Source organism: Rutidosis leptorrhynchoides, chromosome 1 (genome assembly GCF_046630445.1).
Source record: "Rutidosis leptorrhynchoides isolate AG116_Rl617_1_P2 chromosome 1, CSIRO_AGI_Rlap_v1, whole genome shotgun sequence".
NCBI classification, from domain to species: Eukaryota; Viridiplantae; Streptophyta; class Magnoliopsida; order Asterales; family Asteraceae; genus Rutidosis; species Rutidosis leptorrhynchoides.
Window position 1 is genome coordinate 670,941,522 of NC_092333.1, and position 23,005 is coordinate 670,964,526.

Below are 23,005 nucleotides of genomic sequence, written 5' to 3' on the forward strand. Positions count from 1 at the left end.
CTTATGTGACCCATTTGGGGTTAAAATGGGCGAACTTGGGTTGTGTTGAGGAAAGAAAACCCAAATGGCTATAACCTAGGGTTTGGTCTTATGATTTGGGGTTATAAATGTTAAATGGCGTTTTTAATCACTAATACGCTTGTTAAAGTTGAAAAAGATGTTATTTGGGTCATATTTGACAAGTTTGGTAGTGAAAGTGTTAAATGGATCCAAAATGGGCTAGTTGACCTAGTTTGGGTGAAATGGTTATGAATTAACCTAAGTTTGTGTTAGTTGATGTTAGTAGACTTAATTTACTAGCTTTAGTGATTAAAGTCGGGTCTTGGCCATTTAAGGGCGGTTTTGGTATGGTTGAGTCATTTAATGCGAATTGGGTCATTAAATGCTCAAGTAAGTGTAATGTGGTTAATTTCACTAGTTGTGTAATCGAATGTGTACTTATGTAATTATGTACTTTGCTTTGAAGCCTTCGGAAGCATTTAAATCACCACCGAAGTGTTAAGGTGAGTGGAATAATTATATGCGTAGGTATATAATATATTTATTTGTGGTAGCGTGAGATGTGAAGTGTCGAGGTGTTAAGACACCACGTTTCACGTGACGAGTGAAGCATCGAGGTGTTAAGATGCCACTTGAGGTGAAGCATCGAGGTGTTAAGATGCCACCTAGGAGTGAAGTGTCGAGGTGTTAAGACGCCACTCCATGTTAAAGGGTGAAGTGTCGAGGTGTTAAGACGCCACCCGAGGGTGAAGTATCGAGGTGTTAAGATGCCACCCGGGGGTTAGTGATACGAGGTGCTAAGTACACTAATGGATGTTATGAACACCAATGGGAAATTCGAGTACCATCCCTTGTACGATTGGTTAACCATGGTTATTGTGTTGTAGTGTAAGCATATTATATCGTACGGTTTGTATATATGCTATTGCATTGCTAGCTTGCGATATTGGAAGTTTATAGTTTATAATTGAGATGATAAGCTAATTGTGTTGCTAGCATGTATGCGGTATGTGTTTAAGTGGTTGCAAGTAAGTATATTATATATGTACGTGTATAATTATTGCATTCACTAAGCGTTAGCTTACCCCTCTCGTTGTTTATCTTTTTAGTCGCAGGTACGGATAAGGGCAAAGGGGTTATCGGGCATTGAGCAGCCCTTGATGATGTTTTGTTGAAGCTTGGAAGTTGGCCTAATGTTTTGGGTAGTTTAGTCCCAAACCATGCTCGAGTGTCGTTTGGATTATAAACTATCAATTGTAGTGGGTCAAACTTGTACTGAATTTGATTAATGGCCTTCGTGCCTTTTGTAAACATTTAAATTGTTGTACGTTTAAGTGGATCTTGTGGAATGGTTTACATATTTAATTGGCACGTAAATGTGTTGTATAAAAAAAAAAAAAAATTTATCGTATGGAATACGGGTTGGGTTGTTTCAAGTGGTATCAGAGCATGTTCTAAGGGATTTAGGCGACTTGAGATAGGCGCCTAGACTTAGACTTTATTGTGTATGCGCGTTATGCGGGACTTGTAGGAGACGGGTCGGACCGGGAGTAGATTAGTGCTTAGGTTTATGTGAACTAACCTTGCGCTAATTGTTTTGTGTGGTGTTAGCAAACGTCAAGCAAGATAGACGTTGTACTAGCGAGTTAATGCGACGTGCTCGCGTAACAATGATTAGCTACCATTGTTACGGGTTCAAATCGTGTCAAACAAGCGATGTACGACGATTGTTGAGCAAGATGGGGTAGTGTGTTGTATATGTATATACTTATGTGTTTAATCTATTCCGTCTTATAGAATGAAGATGAGAAACGGGCATGATATCAACGACGGAGGTACTAGTGAAGAAGTCGAGTTTACGGCCAAGGTTGAGGCCATTTTGAAAAGGCATCATGAGGCTTTTCTCGAGGACGTTAAAAAGATGTTCCTAGATACGATTGACGAGCAATTAGTCAATGTGGTAAAGGAGCAAGTTAAGGCCGTTCTTCGCGAAGATAATGTGGGAAGACGGGACTTTTTCTATAAGAATTTCAAGGACTCTCAACCTCCCTCTTTTGATGGTGAAAGAGATCCTCTTAAGAGCGCCCGTTGGATCTCCGATATGGAGGGGGCCTTCCGTACTTGTGAATGTCCTCTCGATAGGAGGACAAGGTACGGGTGTAGTATGTTGAGGGGCGATGCCAAGTTGTGGTGGGACGCAAAGCTCCAAGTTTATGGTGAAGAGCAATGCATGGAATTCACTTGGGATGAATTCAAGTCCGAATTTTTCAAGGAATACCGAACTTCGGCCGATCTTACTAGGCTTAAGGACAAGTTACGTTCCTTGAGGCAAGGGTCGATGGATTTGAACACTCTCAAATCCGTGTTTTTGTCCAAGACCCAATTTTGCCCGGAGTACGTCGGGAATGATAAAATGTTGAAGGAAGATTTCTATCGAACCTTGAATGACAACTATCAAGATAAGATTAGTGTGAATGTAGTGAAAAGCTTTGATGAGTTGTTTAACATGGCCAAAGGTTTCGAGTCGCTCATCTTAAGAAAGAGTGGTTTTACTTTTGGCAAGAGAAAAAGTGAAGGTTCGAGCTATTCAAACTTTTCGAACAAAAAGAACAAGAAAAGTTCCGAAAGTGTCAATAGCGTGAAGAAGGGCGCTTCCGGTGGTTTTACTTTTACGTGCTATAATTGTGGACAAGCGGGTCATATGGCTCGTGATTGTCCAAAACCATCTTCCGGAAACAAGCTCACTTGTTTTAATTGCGGTAAAGAAGGGCATAAGAAGCCGGAGTGTCCCGATTTGCGCAACGATAATGTTAAGCGTCTAGAGAAGGCGGCGGGTACGGCTAGGGGTCGCAACTATTTGATGACCAATGATGAGGCCAAGCAATCCAATGAAGTCGTCTCAGGTACTTTCATAGTTAACTCTAATCCGGCACGGATACTTTTTGATAGTGGGGCTAATTTGTCCTTTGTGTTGCCTCGATTTGTGCCTAAGTTAAATAAACCGCTAGTTAAGTTAAGTCATCCGGTAGAATTTGAAATAGCGGATGGCAAGACGGCGCTAGTGGTTGATGTGTGTAAGAATTGTAATGTTGTATTTGGTTCCGAAACGTTTAAGATTGATCTTATTCCAATGACCTTGGGCGACTTTGATATTGTCGTTGGTATGGATTGGCTCGATCGTTATAGAGCCGATATTGCATGCCATGATAAGTTTATTCGTGTGAAGGCCCCAAGTGGGGGAGAGTTAATTATTCATGGTGATAAGCGAAGGAGACCGGTGCCGCTATGCACTTTTGCACGGGCACGTCGTTTTGTTGTTACCGGTGGCATGGCTTTCCTTGCTCATGTTGTTGATACTCGCAATGAGCCACCACCTATTCGTGAAATTCCGGTTGTTAGTGAATTCGAAGACGTTTTTCCGAACGAATTACCGGGTGTTCCGGCGGAAAGACAAGTTGAGTTTCGTATTGAGTTGGTTCCGGGAGCTACTCCCATTGCTAAAACTCCTTATCATTTAGCACCAACGGAAATGCAAGAGTTGTTAAACCAAACCCAAGAGTTGCTTGAAAAGGGTTTCATTCGACCGAGTGCTTCTCCATGGGGCGCTCCGGTTTTGTTTGTGAAAAAGAAAGATGGTAGTATGCGGATGTGCATCGATTATCGGGAGTTGAATAAAGTGACGATCAAGAATCGTTATCCATTGCCTCGGATTGACGATTTGTTTGATCAACTCCAAGGTGCAACGTATTTCTCTAAAATCGACCTACGGTCCGGCTATCACCAAATGCGGGTCCGTGAGGAAGATATTGAGAAAACGGCTTTTCGAACGTCTTATGGGCATTTTGAGTTTGTGGTAATGCCTTTTGGTCTTACGAATGCACCGGTGGCATTCATGGATCTTATGAACCGAGTGTGCCAACCTATGTTGGACAAGTCGGTAATTGTGTTCATTGACGACATACTCGTTTATTCTAAGAGTATGAAGGAACATGAACATCATTTGCGGTGTGTGTTAAAGACGTTGCGGAAGGAGAAGTTGTATGCAAAATTCTCAAAATGTGAATTTTGGCTAAGGGAAGTTCAATTCCTTGGCCATATTGTGAATATGGACGGTATTCAAGTAGATCCGGGGAAGATAGAGACGGTAAAGAATTGGGGACGACCGACTACGCCTACGGAAATCCGAAGTTTTCTCGGATTGGCCGGGTATTATCGTCGGTTTATCCAAGACTTTTCTAAGATTGCTTCTCCATTGACGAAGTTGACGAGAAAGAACACGAGATTTAATTGGGAGAACGAGCAAGAAATTGCTTTTCAATTGTTAAAAGAGAAGTTGTGTCAAGCTCCGGTGTTAGTGTTGCCGGAAGGTGTAGAAGACATGACGGTCTATTGCGATGCGTCTTTAAATGGACTCGGGTGTGTTCTAATGCAAAGAGGTAAAGTCATCGCTTATGCCTCTCGACAATTAAAAGAACACGAAACGAGATATCCGACTCATGATCTTGAGTTGGCGGCGGTTGTTCATGCGTTGAAAATTTGGCGCCACTACTTGTATGGTGTCAAATGTACGATTTATTCGGATCATAAGAGTTTGAAACATCTTTTTGATCAACGAGATTTGAATTATCGTCAACGTAGATGGATGGATGTGGTGAAAGACTACGATTGTGAAATACTTTATCATCCGGGTAAGGCGAATGTGGTCGCGGATGCGTTGAGTCGAAAGAGTCAACATCCGGCGATAAAAGTGGGGTCGTTACGTTTGATTATTACCAATGATTTTCTTGAAAAGCTTGGTGAGATCCAAATAGAGGCTTATGTTCACAACAAGCATACGGAGCGAATCGTGGGCCAATCGGAGTTTATTACTATGGGTCCGCGTGGGTTGTTGTCCTTTCAAGGAAGGGTGTGGGTGCCTAAGATGGGTGATTACCAACGAGTGCTACTTGATGAAGCACATAAGTCAAAATACTCCATTCATCCGGGCGCGACGAAAATGTACCTTGACTTGAAGAAAGATTATTGGTGGCCGGGCATGAAACGTGATGTTGTTCAGTATGTTGAACAATGCGTCACGTGTTTGCAAGTTAAAGCTGAACACCAAAAGCCGTATGGTATGTTACAACCGTTAGAAATCCCGAAATGGAAATGGGAGCACATTACCATGGATTTCATCACAAAGTTACCTAAAACGGCGAGAACCCAATTTGATTCAATTTGGGTGATAGTCGATCGATTGACGAAAAGTGCCTTGTTTCTTCCCATTCGGGAAGCGATATCGTCGGAAACCTTGGCTAAGCTGTTTATCAAGGAAGTGATCTCAAGGCATGGGGTTCCTATATCTATTGTTTCGGATCGAGATACCCGTTTTACATCTCGGTTTTGGGAAAAGTTTCATGAAGATATGGGTACACAATTGAAATTGAGCACGGCGTACCATCCTCAAACGGACGGTCAAACCGAACGTACGAATCAAACATTGGAGGATATGTTACGTGCGTGTATTATTGATTTTGGTGGTAGTTGGGACGAGCACTTACCTTTGGTGGAATTCTCGTACAATAATAGTTATCATACTAGTATCGGGATGCCACCGTATGAGATGCTTTATGGACGAAGGTGTCGAACCCCGATTTGTTGGGGTGAAGTGGGTCAAAAGGAAATCGGGAGTACCGATTTGGTCTTAGAAACGAATAGCAAGATTGATATGATTCGAGAGCATTTGAAAAAGGCTCAAGATAGACAAAAGTCGTATGCCGATAAAGGTAGAAGAACGATTGAGTTTCAAGAAGGTGATTTGGTGATGCTTAAGGTTTCTCCATGGAAGGGTATGATTCGGTTTAGGAAGCGAGGAAAGTTAGCTCCTCGGTTTATTGGTCCTTTCAAGGTATTGGCACGTGTTGGTGAGGTTGCTTATCGATTAGAGTTACCCGAAGAACTTGCGGGAATTCATAATACGTTCCATGTTTCCCATCTTCGCAAGTGTCTTGTGGATGACTCAACTTGGGTGCCATTGGATGAGATTACTTTGAATAACAAGTTAGCGTATGCGGAAGAACCGGTTGCAATCCTTGATGAAAAGGTTAAGATGTTGCGGAACAAGGAAGTTAGAACCTTCAAAGTGCAATGGCGACATCGAAAGGGTTCCGAGTTTACATGGGAATCCGAAGAGTTTGTTTTGGCTTATCTTCCGGCTTGTCATGCAGCTTGGATCGCAAGGACGCGCTCCGATCTAAGTGGGGGAGAGTTGTAACACCCCGCTTTTCCGTACACGCTTAATGGTACACACCTAATCAATTATACGTCTATAACTTGCTCGTTATGTGGCTAAGTTAGCTAACATGTTAGTTACTTTATAATGTGTGCGAATACAAGTTTATACATGGGCTTTGTTAGCGTTAAGTCTTATGAGACTATTGTTGAAGGTTAGGCGAATATATGAAGCGAGATTTAAGTGTACGAATTAAATAAAATCAAATTTTGTTTAAGGTTGTCGAAGTGTCCAGGTGACGGCCAATGCCGCGCCGCGACACATTGGGCCGCGCCGCGGCATATAAAGCAAATCCAGATCAGCAATTGGATTAAGAAGGGTCGATTTTTCCCTTATGTGTCACGCCGCGACAAAGGGGTCCGCGCCGCGGCATTTCAAGCGAACCAGGTTCAAAAAGTGGGTTAAGAGAGGTTGTTTTTCCTTCGTAATGTCGCGCCGCGACATATAGCGCCGCGCCGCGACAACTCTGCAGTTCTGACTCCGATTTTAGCTCAAATTGAATGACTTCAAGGGGCAAATTGGTAATTTCGCGTATAAATCAGATGGGAGCATTAAATCCCAACCACTCATCCATTTCATTTATTTCTTTTCTCTTTTCTTTCCAATTTCTCTCCCAAAACTTAAAACCCAATTGAATTAAAAGCAAGATTTGAGAGTGAAGGATTGAGGGTTGATCTTTGGAGCAAGAATTAAAGTTGTTCCTTGTGTCTCTAGCTACGCGTTGATAGTCTCGGTAAGTTCTAACTCTAAGTTTTGAGTTTTAATTAGTTTATGCTAGGGTTTTGTTCATTTGGAACTTATGTGACCCATTTGGGGTTAAAATGGGCGAACTTGGGTTGTGTTGAGGAAAGAAAACCCAAATGGCTATAACCTAGGGTTTGGTCTTATGATTTGGGGTTATAAATGTTAAATGGCGTTTTTAATCACTAATACGCTTGTTAAAGTTGAAAAAGATGTTATTTGGGTCATATTTGACAAGTTTGGTAGTGAAAGTGTTAAATGGATCCAAAATGGGCTAGTTGACCTAGTTTGGGTGAAATGGTTATGAATTAACCTAAGTTTGTGTTAGTTGATGTTAGTAGACTTAATTTACTAGCTTTAGTGATTAAAGTCGGGTCTTGGCCATTTAAGGGCGGTTTTGGTATGGTTGAGTCATTTAATGCGAATTGGGTCATTAAATGCTCAAGTAAGTGTAATGTGGTTAATTCCACTAGTTGTGTAATCGAATGTGTACTTATGTAATTAGGTACTTTGCTTTGAAGCCTTCGGAAGCATTTAAATCACCACCGAAGTGTTAAGGTGAGTGGAATAATTATATGCGTAGGTATATAATATATTTATTTGTGGTAGCGTGAGATGTGAAGTGTCGAGGTGTTAAGACACCACGTTTCACGTGACGAGTGAAGCATCGAGGTGTTAAGATGCCACTCGAGGTGAAGCATCGAGGTGTTAAGATGCCACCTAGGAGTGAAGTGTCGAGGTGTTAAGACGCCACTCCATGTTAAAGGGTGAAGTGTCGAGGTGTTAAGACGCCACCCGAGGGTGAAGTATCGAGGTGTTAAGATGCCACCCGGGGGTTAGTGATACGAGGTGCTAAGTACACTAATGGATGTTATGACCACCAATGGGAAATTCGAGTACCATCCCTTGTACGATTGGTTAACCATGGTTATTGTGTTGTAGTGTAAGCATATTATATCATACGGTTTGTATATATGCTATTGCATTGCTAGCTTGCGATATTGGAAGTTTATAGTTTATAATTGAGATGATAAGCTAATTGTGTTGCTAGCATGTATGCGGTATGTGTTTAAGTGGTTGCAAGTAAGTATATTATATATGTACGTGTATAATTATTGCATTCACTAAGCGTTAGCTTACCCCTCTCGTTGTTTATCTTTTTAGTCGCAGGTACGGATAAGGGCAAAGGGGTTATCGGGCATTAAGCAGCCCTTGATGATGTTTTGTTGAAGCTTGGAAGTTGGCCTAATGTTTTGGGTAGTTTAGTCCCAAACCATGCTCGAGTGTCGTTTGGATTATAAACTATCAATTGTAGTGGGTCAAACTTGTATTGAATTTGATTAATGGCCTTCGTGCCTTTTGTAAACATTTAAATTGTTGTACGTTTAAGTGGATCTTGTGGAATGGTTTACATATTTAATTGGCACGTAAATGTGTTGTATAAAAAAAAAAAAAATTATCGTATGGAATACGGGTTGGGTTGTTTCAAGTAATTTGTAATTAATTACAATATGAATGGGATGGATAAGAGCATAGGTGAGCTTCACGGTATGCTTAGAACGGCGGAAACTAGCATGGGTAAAAGGGCTTTACTCGTGTTAGCAATCGATCAAAGTGGGTCCAAAGGTAACACCTCTAAGCCAAAGGTGGCTAAGAGAAAAGGACCCGCCTATCAAGGCAAAGGGAAGGGGAAGATGGTTACTCCAACCATCAACAAGGCGAAGAAGCAAAAGGTATCCGAGAAGGCAAACCCCAAAGAAGACCCATGTTTCGGTTGCGGTGAGATGGGTCATTGGAAACGAAACTGTCCGGTCTATCTTAAGGAGTTGAAGGACAAGAGGGATGCGGGGCAAACCTCAGGTAATATATATATGGTATATATTGAGCTTAATATTACTTCTTCTAATACATGGGTATTAGACACGGGATGTGGAACTCATATTTGCAATTCTTTGCAGGGGTTCAAAAGAAGTGATCATAAGGCGGGAACATCAAGTCTCTATATGGGCAATGGTGCAAAGGTGCATGTTAAAGCTCAAGGAGATTTTGTTTTGAAGCTTCCAAGCGGATTGGAACTTATTTTAGAAAATGTTTTGTATGCTCCGGATTTGTGTAGAAACATTATTTCTATTTCTCGCTTAAAACAATGTGGTTACATTGTTAATTTTATTGATGATGATATTCATGTTTCTAAAGATAATGTATTCTATTTCAAGGCTTCGCCTTCAAGTGGAATTTATGAATTGGTTCATGATGACGCATCATCTAGCTCTATATACCATACTAGCACCAAGAAACTCAAAAGGGATTTGAGTGATTCCTATTTATGGCATTGTCGCCTTGGTCACATAAACAAGAACCGAATGCATACACTTCAAAAGAATGGACTTTTGAAATCAAATGAAATGGATTCGTTTGATGTATGTGAATCTTGTTTACAAGGCAAGATGACTAAAGCACCTTTCAAAGGGACTTATGAGAGGGCTAAAGATTTATTGGGATTAATACATTCGGATGTATGTGGACCCTTTAAACCCATGACTAGGAATGGTGAAAAATACTTTGTTACTTTCATTGATGACTTTAGTCGTTTCGGATATGTCTACTTATTAAGACACAAGGACGAAACTTTTGAGGCATTCAAGGAATATCAAAACGAAGTACAAAATCAACTCAATAAGACAATCAAGGTACTTCGTACCGATAGAGGAGGTGAATACCTAAGTGATGCTTTCCAAGATCATCTTAGAAGTTGTGGGATTATCTTGCAACTTACTCCACCAGGGACACCACAACTTAATGGAGTTTCCGAAAGGAGGAACCGAACCCTAATGGACATGGTTCGATCTATGATGGCTAGAAGCTCATTACCTCTATCATTTTGGGGTTATTATCTATGCTCTGCGGCTCGTATTTTAAATATGGTCCCAACCAAGAAAGTGGAACGAACACCTCATGAGATGTGGTTTGGAAAACCTCCATCTCTATCATACTTAAAGGTATGGGGATGTGAAGCTTATCCTAAGCGTTACGTCCCTAATAAGTTGAATGCTCGATCCACGAAGTGTATCTTCATAGGATATCCCAAGGATGATATGGGATACTATTTCTATGATCCAACCGAGCAATATGTATTTGTTGCTTGAAAGGCTGAATTCCTTGAAACTAAGTTCCTAATGGAAGGAAATAGTGAAAGGAAGATAGATCTTGAAGAGGTTCAAGATCAAGTAGATGATACACAATTAGCTGACACTAGCACTCAACATGAAAATGTTGAGAGTGATTAGATGGATGATCAAAATACACAAGACGTTCGCAAATCTAGTAGGATTAGTAATCCTCCTGAGAGATATGGGTTTCTCATGGATGGTTGCTATGTGGTTGATTTGGATGAACCAACAAACTACCAAGATGCTTTGTCGAGGACTGATAAGGATAAATGGCAGGAAGCCATGAACGCTGAGATGCAATCCATGTATGACAACCAAGTTTGGGAACTGGTTGTACAACCTACCGGCTCAAGGCTAGTTGATTGTAAATGGCTTTTCAAAATGAAAACAGACATACATGGAAACTTGGATACATATAAAGCAAGACTTGTAGCAAAAGGTTTCACTCAAACTCAAGGGGTTGACTATGATGAAACTTTTTCGCCTGTGGCAATGCTAAAGTCTATTAGGATATTGTTTGCCATTGCTGCTCATTATGATTATGAAATATGGCAAATGGATGTCAAGACCGCTTTCCTAAATGGATATCTTGTGGAAGATGTCTATATGGTTCAGCCTGAAGGTTTTGTTGATCCAAAATATCCTAAAAAGGTATGCAAGTTAAAGAAGTCAATCTACGGATTGAAACAAGCATCTAGAATGTGGAATCATCGTTTTAATGAGGAAGCCGAGAAATTTGGCTTCATTAAAAATGGTGATGAAGCTTGTGTATACAAGAAAGCTAGTGGGAGCACTATCATGTTCCTTGTACTATATGTGGATGATATATTGTTATTTGGAAATGATATTCCAGCAATGCAAGGTGTTAAAACTTGGCTAAGTAAATGCTTCTCCATTAAGGATCTTGGAGAAGCACAATACGTTTTGGGGATTGGGATCTACAGGGATAGATCTAAGAAACTGATAGGTTTGAATCAAAGTGCATACATTGAAAAGATCTTGAAAAGGTTCAAGATGGAGAACTCTAAGAAAGGTTTGGTACCTATTCAAAAGGGAACACTTCTCAGTTCATCTCAGTGCCCCACCACGAAAGATGAACAGGAGAGAATGAAGAAAGTCCCATATGCATCTGCTATTGGGTCAATCATGTATGCAATGATATGCACGAGACCGGATGTGTCATGCGCTCTAAGCCTGACAAGTAGATACCAGAATAACCCAGGCAACAGTCATTGGATTACTGTCAAAAGTATATTGAAATACCTTAGGAGAACTAAGGATATGTTTCTAATATATGGGTCTGGTGAGGAGGAACTCGCTGTAAAAGGTTACGTGGACGCGAGTTTCCAAACTGATCGAGATGATTCTCGATCACAGTCCGGTTATGTCTTCACATTAAATGGTGGTGCGGTCTCTTGGAAGAGTTCAAAATAGGATGTTGTTGCATTATCCACTACAGAGTCTGAGTACATTGCCGCCTCATTGGCAGCTCAGGAAGCTGCATGGATGAAGAAATTCATCGGCGACTTAGGAGTAGTCCCTTCCATTCAGGTCCCTCTTGAGATCTTTTGTGACAATGAGGGTGCGATTGCTCAAATCAAAGAACCTCGTGCTCATCAAAAGAACCGTCACATTGAGCGGAGATTCAACTACATAAGGGATGAAGTTGAAAAGGGAAAGATATGTATTCACAAAGTTCACACAGATCTTAATATAGCGGATCCTCTCACGAAGCTCTTACATGGAGCAAAACACGCTGGACATGTTTGTGCATTAGGGCTTCGATATTCTAGTGATTGGTCATGATCTGTTTTAAGTATTGTAACGGAACGAAATTGTTCAAACTCATTAATATAATTATGGTATTAATCTATTTTGAGTTATGTTCCTATTTTGCATATTTTATCCATGAACAAATAATTATTCTAAATTCCGTAGTCGATCACATTTGTGGGAGCAAGTGTGAGGTTTAGACTATTATGAACTCGGATTGGTATACATTCATGGGATGAATGTGGTGCAAGGTTGCAACCAAGGTTCATAGATATTTGTGGGATACAAATATTGGAAGACCCGCCCTCAAGATCTACTAAATGGAGCCTTTGTGGTTGATCACATGTAATCTTGAGTAAAGGCGAATATCACTGTATCCTCTGACCTGAGATACATATTGGGTTCGGATATTTACCGAGTATCGTACCTTGATTCTTTCCTTCGCTATTCTGTAACATGGTAGTTCATAAGGAAGAGCTCAGGCATAATGCAAGGTATATATTTAGGACGTATGTAGTCAAGATGGAATTTGTCCCTCTTATTCGTTGAGAGTCAGATGTCTAAGGCCTGATAAAGTTAAATCTAGAAGAGAGTGATCACTCTGTGTCTCTTGGATTTAACATGACAACTAGGACAAAAGGAGATAATGAAAGATTCACCTGTTCATATTCGAGAAGGGAACTCGAAAGGGATGATTTTATTGAATGGCACTAAGTCATAACATATTGGGGGTGATGGACGGTCGTTAGGTGGTATCCATCACTTGCATCAATTTCTTATGTTTCTCGTGCAAGTGGGAGATTGAAGGTTTTTCGTATGCCCGAGAGACATATTAAATCAATGTGGCTAATGTGTTATGATCCAAGTCGGGTCATACCCAATAACAAGCTTACCGACACCTTATACATATTTGATCTTAACGGTTGGATCATTAAATAAATACGCAACACTTGAATTTAAAAAAAAAAAAGGTTTCTAAAGAGAAATTACTTGATGAATTTATATATAAATTATGGAATAATTTATATATAGAGGATTTAGTTATTTATAGGTTAAATAATAAATTATTTTATGTTACATTTTATAAATTGGTTTTATAAAATATAATGTATACATAAAATAAAAATGTGCAAGTATTATATATAATACTTTTATATAAGTTTATATTTATTTTAAATTTAAATTTATATATTTAAATGGGCATGGGAGGTTGGTGTATTGCATGAAATTTGATTGGCTCTTTTGGAAGAGTCTTTTGCTTCTACATATGCACTTTACCTAACCCATTAAACACTTGCACATTCTATCATCCAAAAATAATACTTGCAAAAAAAACTCTCCTTCCTCCTCCCATTTTGGTCGAATTTTTTCAAAGAAAAAGAGGGTTCAAAATTTAGTTTTGCAAGTTGATTTCAAGTGTAAAAATCCTAACTAATTAAAGGTGGTGTTGGTGCACAAAAGGCTTGGGGTATTTCACACTTGAGGCTTCAAGTTAGAAGCTCTTTCATCATCATCTTCATCATCTTTGTAGAAACCCTCAACTAGCTTGAGGAGGTAAAAATCTAAACCCACTTTTAGTTTGTAAGTATATTTCATGACATGATCTATTATTGGGATTTAATTTTAATTGGTTAAAGTAAACAAGTTTCAAATCGGGTTACATGCTTCCGCTTTAATATGAATCTTAATATGATTTTAGTGTTTATGAACTTGTTAAATCCCAACACATTTAGTGTATGGTACTTATGAAAAACCACTTTCATGTCTTGTAATTTGCCAATTACTTGATATAAACCATTTTATATATATGTGATCCTTTTCTTGTTCTTAATAACCATTTATTAAGGTCTTTAGTTGCTTTTAATTTAACCAATTAAATTGTCGTCTTGCATGTTATTAATACGTCTAATTTAATCAATTAAATTGTCGTTTTGCTTGTTGTTATCTTGTGATTAATTGTATCAACCAAACATACAATATAATAAACAAACAAACAACCACACATGCAAAACAAGTATGTTCACAATCTAGCCATTTTGGTGGACATTTGTTTAGCCGAAAACAAATGTCACCGGGTTAAGGGGTAATAATACAAAGTAGGAGATTTCAAATCTCCCACTTAACCTTGCATCCATATGCTCCTTGTGTTCTTCAAGTCTTCATCATCTTGTATCTTCATTTTTTTTTTTTACAAAATATGTATCCTAATACATTTTTCTAGAAAATGAAATACAACCTAATCTATTTTACATACCAAATATAAAATAAATTACATGACCAAATGAATAAATATTATTACATACCAAATGAATAAATATTAAATCAACCAAACATGCAACCAAACACAAGGTCAAGACATAGATTGTGAACATTATCTACATAAGTGATAGGCAATACAGAATCACAAGTGATTGGCAGTACAGAATCACAAGTGATTGGCAACACAGAATCACAAGTGATTGGCAGTACAGAATCACAAGTGATTGGCAGTACAGAATCACAAGTGATTGGCAGTACAGAATCATAAGTGATTGGCAGTACAGAATCACAAGTGATTTTGGCCAAAATGACAAACCACCCAAAACCAAAAATTTTACATTCTACTTCATGCATGTTCATAGAATGCAAAATTATAGTGGGTTTAATAACCATCTCAAAGCATATTTCAACAACTTCGGCTCTGATACCATTGTTGGGATTTAACAAGTTTGAGAAGTCTTAAAACCTTTTAAGAATCTTAATAAACAGAAGCGTGTAATTATCAAATTTTACTTGTTAAACTTTAAGCCAATTAAAGCTAAATCCCAATAGGATCAAGTTGTGAATATATACTTACAAATTAACAAGAAAGGGAGAGTTATATACCTCCTTAAAATAAGTTTAAGGGCTGTCCAAAATGCTTATAAGATGATGAACAAATATGTAGAACTTCAAGCCTTTGATGCACCAACAACACGCTTTAAGTTTGCTAGACCTTAGAACCTTAACTACCTTGTCTAGCAAGCTTGAAACCCCTTGTAATTTGCTGAAAATTTCGACCAGGGACAGCAGCTAATGATGATGAATATGAATGAATTAAAGCTTCTAACTTGAAGCCTCAAGTGTAGCATACCCCAAGCTTTCAATCACCAACACCTTCCTTGAATTAGTTAGGATTTTTAAGACACTTATTAAGCTAGAAACCAAGCTAATGAACCCTTCCTTTTTGCTTACTGATTTCGGCCAGCACACTCAAGAGAGTGATCTTGTGTGTATATTAAACTATATCACATAAAGAATGAGTCAAGCTTGGTTATTAGAGACTAGCATGCACTTGAGGGAGTGTGCATATGAAAAGTAACAAAAGATTGCATGGTTTGTCTCCCTTGGAAGACCAAAACCGCCACTTCCATGTGGGGTATTGCAAAAAGAATTTGTTTAACAAATATTATGTAAACACATGCATTTATTTGTTACTTGCACATTTTTATAAAACCTTTTATAAAATGTAACACATTTTAATTATTTAAACCCTTAAATAATTAATTCCTCAATGTATAAATTATCCAAATAATTTCTCAAGTGAAAATACTTTAGAAAACCGATTTTCTAAAGTTCAAGTGTCGCATATTTACTTAACGAACCAATCGTTAAGATTAAACACATATAAAGTGTCGGTAAGCTTGTTATTGGTTATGACCCGAGTTGGATCATAACACATTTGCCACATTAATTTAATATGTCTCTCGGGCATACGAAATACCTTCACAAAATACCAAAGAAGTTAGCAGATCCTGGGAGTTTTACCATACCATGTCTCCTAGGAGATTTGGAATGCATTAAAGCATTAGCGGATTTAGGGGCTAGCATAAATTTGATGCCTTATACATTATATGTTAAGCTAGACCCCGGGGTACTAAAACCAACCTGAATGGCAATTCAACTAGCGGACCGCTCTGTTAAATTCCCTCGTGGAATTTTAGAAAATATGTTAGTAAAAGTGGGTACCCTAGTATTTCTGGCCGATTTTGTAATTTTGGACATGGAAGAGGACACACGTGTGCCTCTTATATTGGGTAGACCTTTCCTCAATACCGCTAGAGCTATGATAGATGTTTATGGGTAGAAATTGACTCTTAGCATTGAGGATATTAAGGTTACCTTTTCTGTTGACCATGCCTTGCAATACCCTGAGTCTACTGATGATAAATGTTATTATTTGCAAACCGTAGACACGTATTCAGAATTATTGCAAGAATTTCCAGAATTGCAAGGTTCAGGAGAATGTATTTTGGCAGAAGGTGATGAAAAGAACATGGTGGAAGAAGTGGAGATGTTGACCACATTGATGGCTAACGGTTATGAGCCAAATGATGAAGAAAACAGAAACTTGGATTTAAAAAATGAGTACCGATGTAAAGCCACATTGATGGCTCCCGTTTTGGAACTAAAGCCACTTCCAAGTCACTTGTGTAGTGACCCGAACTTTTTCATTTTTATATATATTAAATGAAATTGTTATTTACATGATTAAGTGTTTCCAACATGTTAAGCAATCAAACTTATTAAGACTTGATTAATTGAAATAGGTTTCATATAGACAATTGACCACCCAAGTTGACCGGTGATTCACGAACGTTAAAACTTGTAAAAACTATATGATGACATATATATGGTTATATATATATAGTTAACATGATATTATGATAAGTAAACATATCATTAAGTATATTAACAATAAACTACATATGTAAAAACAAGACTACTAACTTAATGATTTTGAAACGAGACATATATGTAACGATTATCGTTGTAACGACATTTAATGTATATATATCATATTAAGAGATATTCGTACATCATAATATCATGATAATATAATAATTTAAAATCTCTTTTGATATTATAAACATTGGGTTAACAACATTTAACAAGATCGTTAACCTAAAGGTTTCAAAACAACACTTACATGTAACGACTAACGATGACTTAACGACTCAGTTAAAATGTATATACATGTAGTGTTTTAATATGTATTCATACACTTTTGAAAGACTTTAAGACACTTATCAAAATACTTCATAAAATAGAGTTCAATATGAAACCATAGCAATTTGATTCACTCAAAACGGATTTAAAATGAAGAAGTTATGGGTAAAACAAGATTGGATAATTTTTCTCATTTTAGCTACGTGAAAATTGGTAACAAATCTATTCCAACCATAACTTAATCAACTTGTATTGTATATTATGTAATCTTGAGATACCATAGACACGTATACAATGTTTCGACCTATCATGTCGACACATCTATATATATTTCGGAACAACCATAGACACTCTATATGTGAATGTTGGAGTTAGCTATACAGGGTTGAGGTTGATTCCAAAATATATATAGTTTGAGTTGTGATCAATACTGAGATACGTATACATTGGGTCGTGGATTGATTCAAGATAATATTTATTGATTTATTTCTGTACATCTAACTGTGGACAACTAGTTGTAGGTTACTAACGAGGACAGCTGACTTAATAAACTTAAAACATCAAAATATATTAAAAGTGTTGTAAATATATTTTGAACATACTTTGATATATATGTATATATTGTTATAGGTTCGAGAATCAACCAGTGGCCAAGTCTTACTTCCCGATGAAGTAAAAATCTGTGAAAGTGAGTTATAGTCCCACTTTTAAAATCTAATATTTTTGGGATGAGAATACATGCAGGTTTTATAAATGATTTACAAAATAGACACAAGTACGTGAAACTACATTCTATGGTTGAATTATCGAAATCGAATATGCCCCTTTTTATTAAGTCTGGTAATCTAAGAATTAGGGAACAGACACCCTAATTGACGCGAATCCTAAAGATAGATCTATTGGGCCTAACAAACCCCATCCAAAGTACCGGATGCTTTAGTACTTCGAAATTTATATCATATCCGAAGGGTGTCCCGGAATGGTGGGGATATTCTTATATATGCATCTTGTTAATGTCGGTTACCAGGTGTTCACCATATGAATGATTTTTTATCTCTATGTATGGGATGTGTATTGAAATATGAAATCTTGTGGTCTATTGTTACGATTTGATATATATAAGTTAAACCTATAACTCACCAACATTTTTGTTGACGTTTAAAGCATGTTTATTCTCAGGTGAATACTAAGAGCTTCCGCTGTTGCATACTAAAATAAGGACAAGATTTGGAGTCCATGTTTGTATGATATTGTGTAAAAACTGCATTCAAGAAACTGATTTCGATGTAACATATTTGTATTGTAAACCATTATGTAATGGTCGTGTGTAAACAGGATATTTTAGATTATCATTATTTGATAATCTACGTAAACCTTTTTTAAACCTTTATTTATGAAATAAAGGTTATGGTTTGTTTTAAAAATGAATGCAGTCTTTGAAAAACGTCTCATATAGAGGTCAAAACCTCGCTACAAAATCAATTAATATGGAACGTTTTTAATCAATAAGAACGGGACATTTCAGTTGGTATCAGAGCGTTGATCTTAGAGAACCAGAATTTTGCATTAGTGTGTCTTATCGAGTTTGTTAGGATGCATTAGTGAGTCTGGACTTCGACCGTGTTTACTTGAAGAAAAAAAAAAGATTGCTTAACAAATTTTGTTGGAAACTATATATTTTTAACATGTGAATATTATGTGATATATTAATCTCTTAACGTGTTTGATATTATGTGATAGATGTCTACCTCTAGAACTAGTCCCATTGACTCACCTAATAATAATGAAGAGTCAAATGTAAATTGGAATGATTCGTGGACTGATTCACAAGTTCCCGAAGAGGAACCGGAAGAAGAGTCGGAACCGGAAGAAGAATCGGAACCGGAAGAAGAACCAGTGGGGGAAATAATCAAACGGTTAAGTAGAAGAAAATCCTCAACCAACCGACCAAAGTTAATTATGGTCAACGGTGTTTCCGCCAAGGAAGCAAAATATTGGGAGGATTACCAATTCTTCGATGAATCGGATCCCGACGAGGATTCCGATGATGTTATAGAAATTACCCCAACTGAATTTAAAAAGACAAAAGAGAACAATAAGGGAAAGGGCATAAAAATAGAGAAATCTGATTCTAACCCCGATGAACTTTATATGTATCGTCAACACCCGTATTTCTTAAGTTGTAACAATAACCCGGGAACCTCTAAACCACCAGGTTTTTCTAGACCAATGTGGAAAACGACGTCTCGTATTAGGGGAACATCATATATCCCTAAAAACTTAGCAAAAAGAACCAAGTTCAAAAAAGAAGAAACGAGTGAGTCGGAATAAGATAGTTGTATTTGTGCGGTGTAATATATGTAATATAGCGTGCTTATGCTTTACGATATATGTAAAAATTGCTTGTATTAATAAGTATCTTTTATGAATCTAACTCTTGTCTATTTTACAGTATAAAAACACAAAATGGATAGAAAACCCAATATTTTAGAAGACTTACCCGTAGACATGATCGATGAAATCTTGTCTAGAGTCGATCAGAATTCCTCGGCACAACTATTTATGTCAAAATCAGTTTGTAAGACATTCGAAGAACGTTTCAAGAATGCCTTGGTTTATAAAAGGCTTTCGTTTGAAAGATGGGGGATATCACTGAAATGTCTCGTTCTTATTGATTAAAAATGTTCCATATTAATTGATTTCGTCGCGAGGTTTTGACCTCTATATGAGACGTTTTTCAAAGACTGCATTCATTTTAAAACAAACCATAACCTTTATTTCATCAATAAAGGTTTAAAAAGCTTTACGTAGATTATCAAATAATGATAATCTAAAATATCCTGTTTACACACGACCATTACATAATGGTTTACAATACAAATATGTTACAACAAAATAAGTTTCTTGAATGCAGTTTTTACACAATATCATACAAGCATGGACTCCAAATCTCGTCCTTATTTAAGTATGCGACAGCGGAAGCTCTTAATAATCACCTGAGAATAAACATGCTTAAAACGTCAACAAAAATGTTGGTGAGTTATAGGTTTAACCTATATATATCAAATCATAATAATAGACCACAAGATTTCATATTTCAATACACATCCCATACATAGAGATAAAAATCATTCATATGGTGAACACCTGGTAACCGACATTAACAAGATGCATATATAAGAATATCCCCATCATTCTGGGACACCCTTCGGATATGATATAAATTTCGAAGTACTAAAGCATCCGGTACTTTGGATGGGGTTTGTTAGGCCCAATAGATCTATCTTTAGGATTCGCGTCAATTAGGGTGTCTGTTCCCTAATTCTTAGATTACCAGACTTAATAAAAGGGGGCATATTCGATTTTGATAATTCAACCATAGAATGTAGTTTCACGTACTTGTGTCTATTTTGTAAATCATTTATAAAACCTGCATGTATTCTCATCCCAAAAATATTAGATTTTAAAAGTGGGACTATAACTCACTTTCACAGATTTTTACTTCATCGGGAAGTAAGACTTGGCCACTGGTTGATTCACGAACCTATAACAATATATACATATATATCAAAGTATGTTCAAAATATATTTACAACACTTTTAATATATTTTGATGTTTTAAGTTTATTAAGTCAGCTGCCCTCGTTAGTAACCTACAACTAGTTGTCCACAGTTAGATGTACAGAAATAAATCGATAAATATTATCTTGAATCAATCCACGACCCAGTGTATACGTATCTCAGTATTGATCACAACTCAAACTATATATATTTTGGAATCAACCTCAACCCTGTATAGCTAACTCCAACATTCACATATAGAGTGTCTATGGTTGCTCCGAAATATATATAGATGTGTCGACATGATAGGTCGGAACATTGTATACGTGTCTATGGTATCTCAAGATTACATAATATACAATACAAGTTGATTAAGTTATGGTTGGAATAGATTTGTTACCAATTTTCACGTAGCTAAAATGAGAAAAATTATCCAATCTTGTTTTACCCATAACTTCTTCATTTTAAATCCGTTTTGAGTGAATCATATTGCTATGGTTTCATATTGAACTCTATTTTATGAATCTAAACAGAAAAAATATAGGTTTATAGTCGAAAAAATAAGTTACAAGTCATTTTTGTAAAGGTAGTCATTTCAGTCGAAAGAACGACGTCTAGATGACCATCTTAGAAAACATACTTCCACTTTGAGTTTAACCATAATTTTTGGATATAGTTTCATGTTCATAATAAAAATCATTTTCTCAGAATAACAACTTTTAAATCAAAGTTTATCATAGTTTTTAATTAACTAACCCAAAACAGCCCGCGGTGTTACTACGACGGCGTAAATCCGGTTTTACGGTGTTTTTCGTGTTTCCAGGTTTTAAATCATTAAGTTAGCATATCATACAGATATAGAACATGTGTTTAGTTGATTTTAAAAGTCAAGTTAGAAGGATTAACTTTTGTTTGCGAACAAGTTTAGAATTAACTAAACTATGTTCTAGTGATTACAAGTTTAAACCTTCGAATAAGATAGCTTTATATGTATGAATCGAATGATGTTATGAACATCATTACTACCTTAAGTTCCTTGGATAAACCTACTGGAAAATAGAAAAATGGATCTAGCTTCAACGGATCCTTGGATGGCTCGAAGTTCTTGAAGCAGAATCATGACACGAAAACAAGTTCAAGTAAGATCATCACTTGAAATAAGATTGTTATAGTTATAGAAATTGAACCAAAGTTTGAATATGATTATTACCTTGTATTAGAATGATAACCTACTGTAAGAAACAAAGATTTCTTGAGGTTGGATGATCACCTTACAAGATTGGAGGTGAGCTAGCAAACTTGAAAGTATTCTTGATTTTATGTAACTAGAACTTGTAGAATTTATGAAGAACACTTAGAACTTGAAGATAGAACTTGAGAGAGATCAATTAGATGAATAAAATTGAAGAATGAAAGTGTTTGTAGGTGTTTTTGGTCGTTGGTGTATGGATTAGATATAAAGAATATGTAATTTTGTTTTCATGTAAATAAGTCATGAATGATTACTCATATTTATGTAATTTTATGAGATATTTCATGCTAGTTGCCAAATGATGGTTCCCAAATGTGTTAGGTGACTCACATGGGCTGCTAAGAGCTGATCATTGGAGTGTATATACCAATAGTACATACATCTAAAAGTTGTGTATTGTACGAGTACGAATACGGGTGCATACGAGTAGAATTGTTGATGAAACTGAACGAGGATGTAATTGTAAGCATTTTTGTTAAGTAGAAGTATTTTGATAAGTGTTTTGAAGTCTTTCAAAAGTGTATAAATACATATTAAAACACTACATGTATATACATTTTAACTGAGTCGTTAAGTCATCGTTAGTCGTTACATGTAAGTGTTGTTTTGAAACCTTTAGGTTAACGATCTTGTTAAATGTTGTTAAACCAATGTTTATAATATCAAATGAGATTTTAAATTATTATATTATCATGATATTATCATGTATGAATATCTCTTAATATGATATATATATACATTAAATGTCTTTACAACGATAATCGTTACATATATGTCTCGTTTAAAAATCATTAAGTTAGTAGTCTTGTTTTTACATATGTAGTTCATTGTTAATATACTTAATGATATGTTTACTTATCATAGTATCATGTTAACTATATATATATATCCATATATATGTCATCATATAGTTTTTACAAGTTTTAACGTTCGAGAATCACCGGTCAACTTTGGTGGTCAATTGTCTATATGAAACATATTTCCATTAATCAAGTCTTAACAAGTTTGATTGCTTAACATGTTGGAAACATTTAATCATGTAAATATCAATCTCAATTAATATATATAAACATGGAAAAGTTCGGGTCACTACAGTACCTACCCGTTAAATAAATTTCGTCCCGAAATTTTAAGCTGTTGAAGGTGTTGACGAATCTTCTGGAAATAGATGCGGGTATTTCTTCTTCATCTGATCTTCACGCTCCCAGGTGAACTCAGGTCCTCTACAAGAATTCCATCGAACCTTAACAATTGGTATCTTGTTTTGCT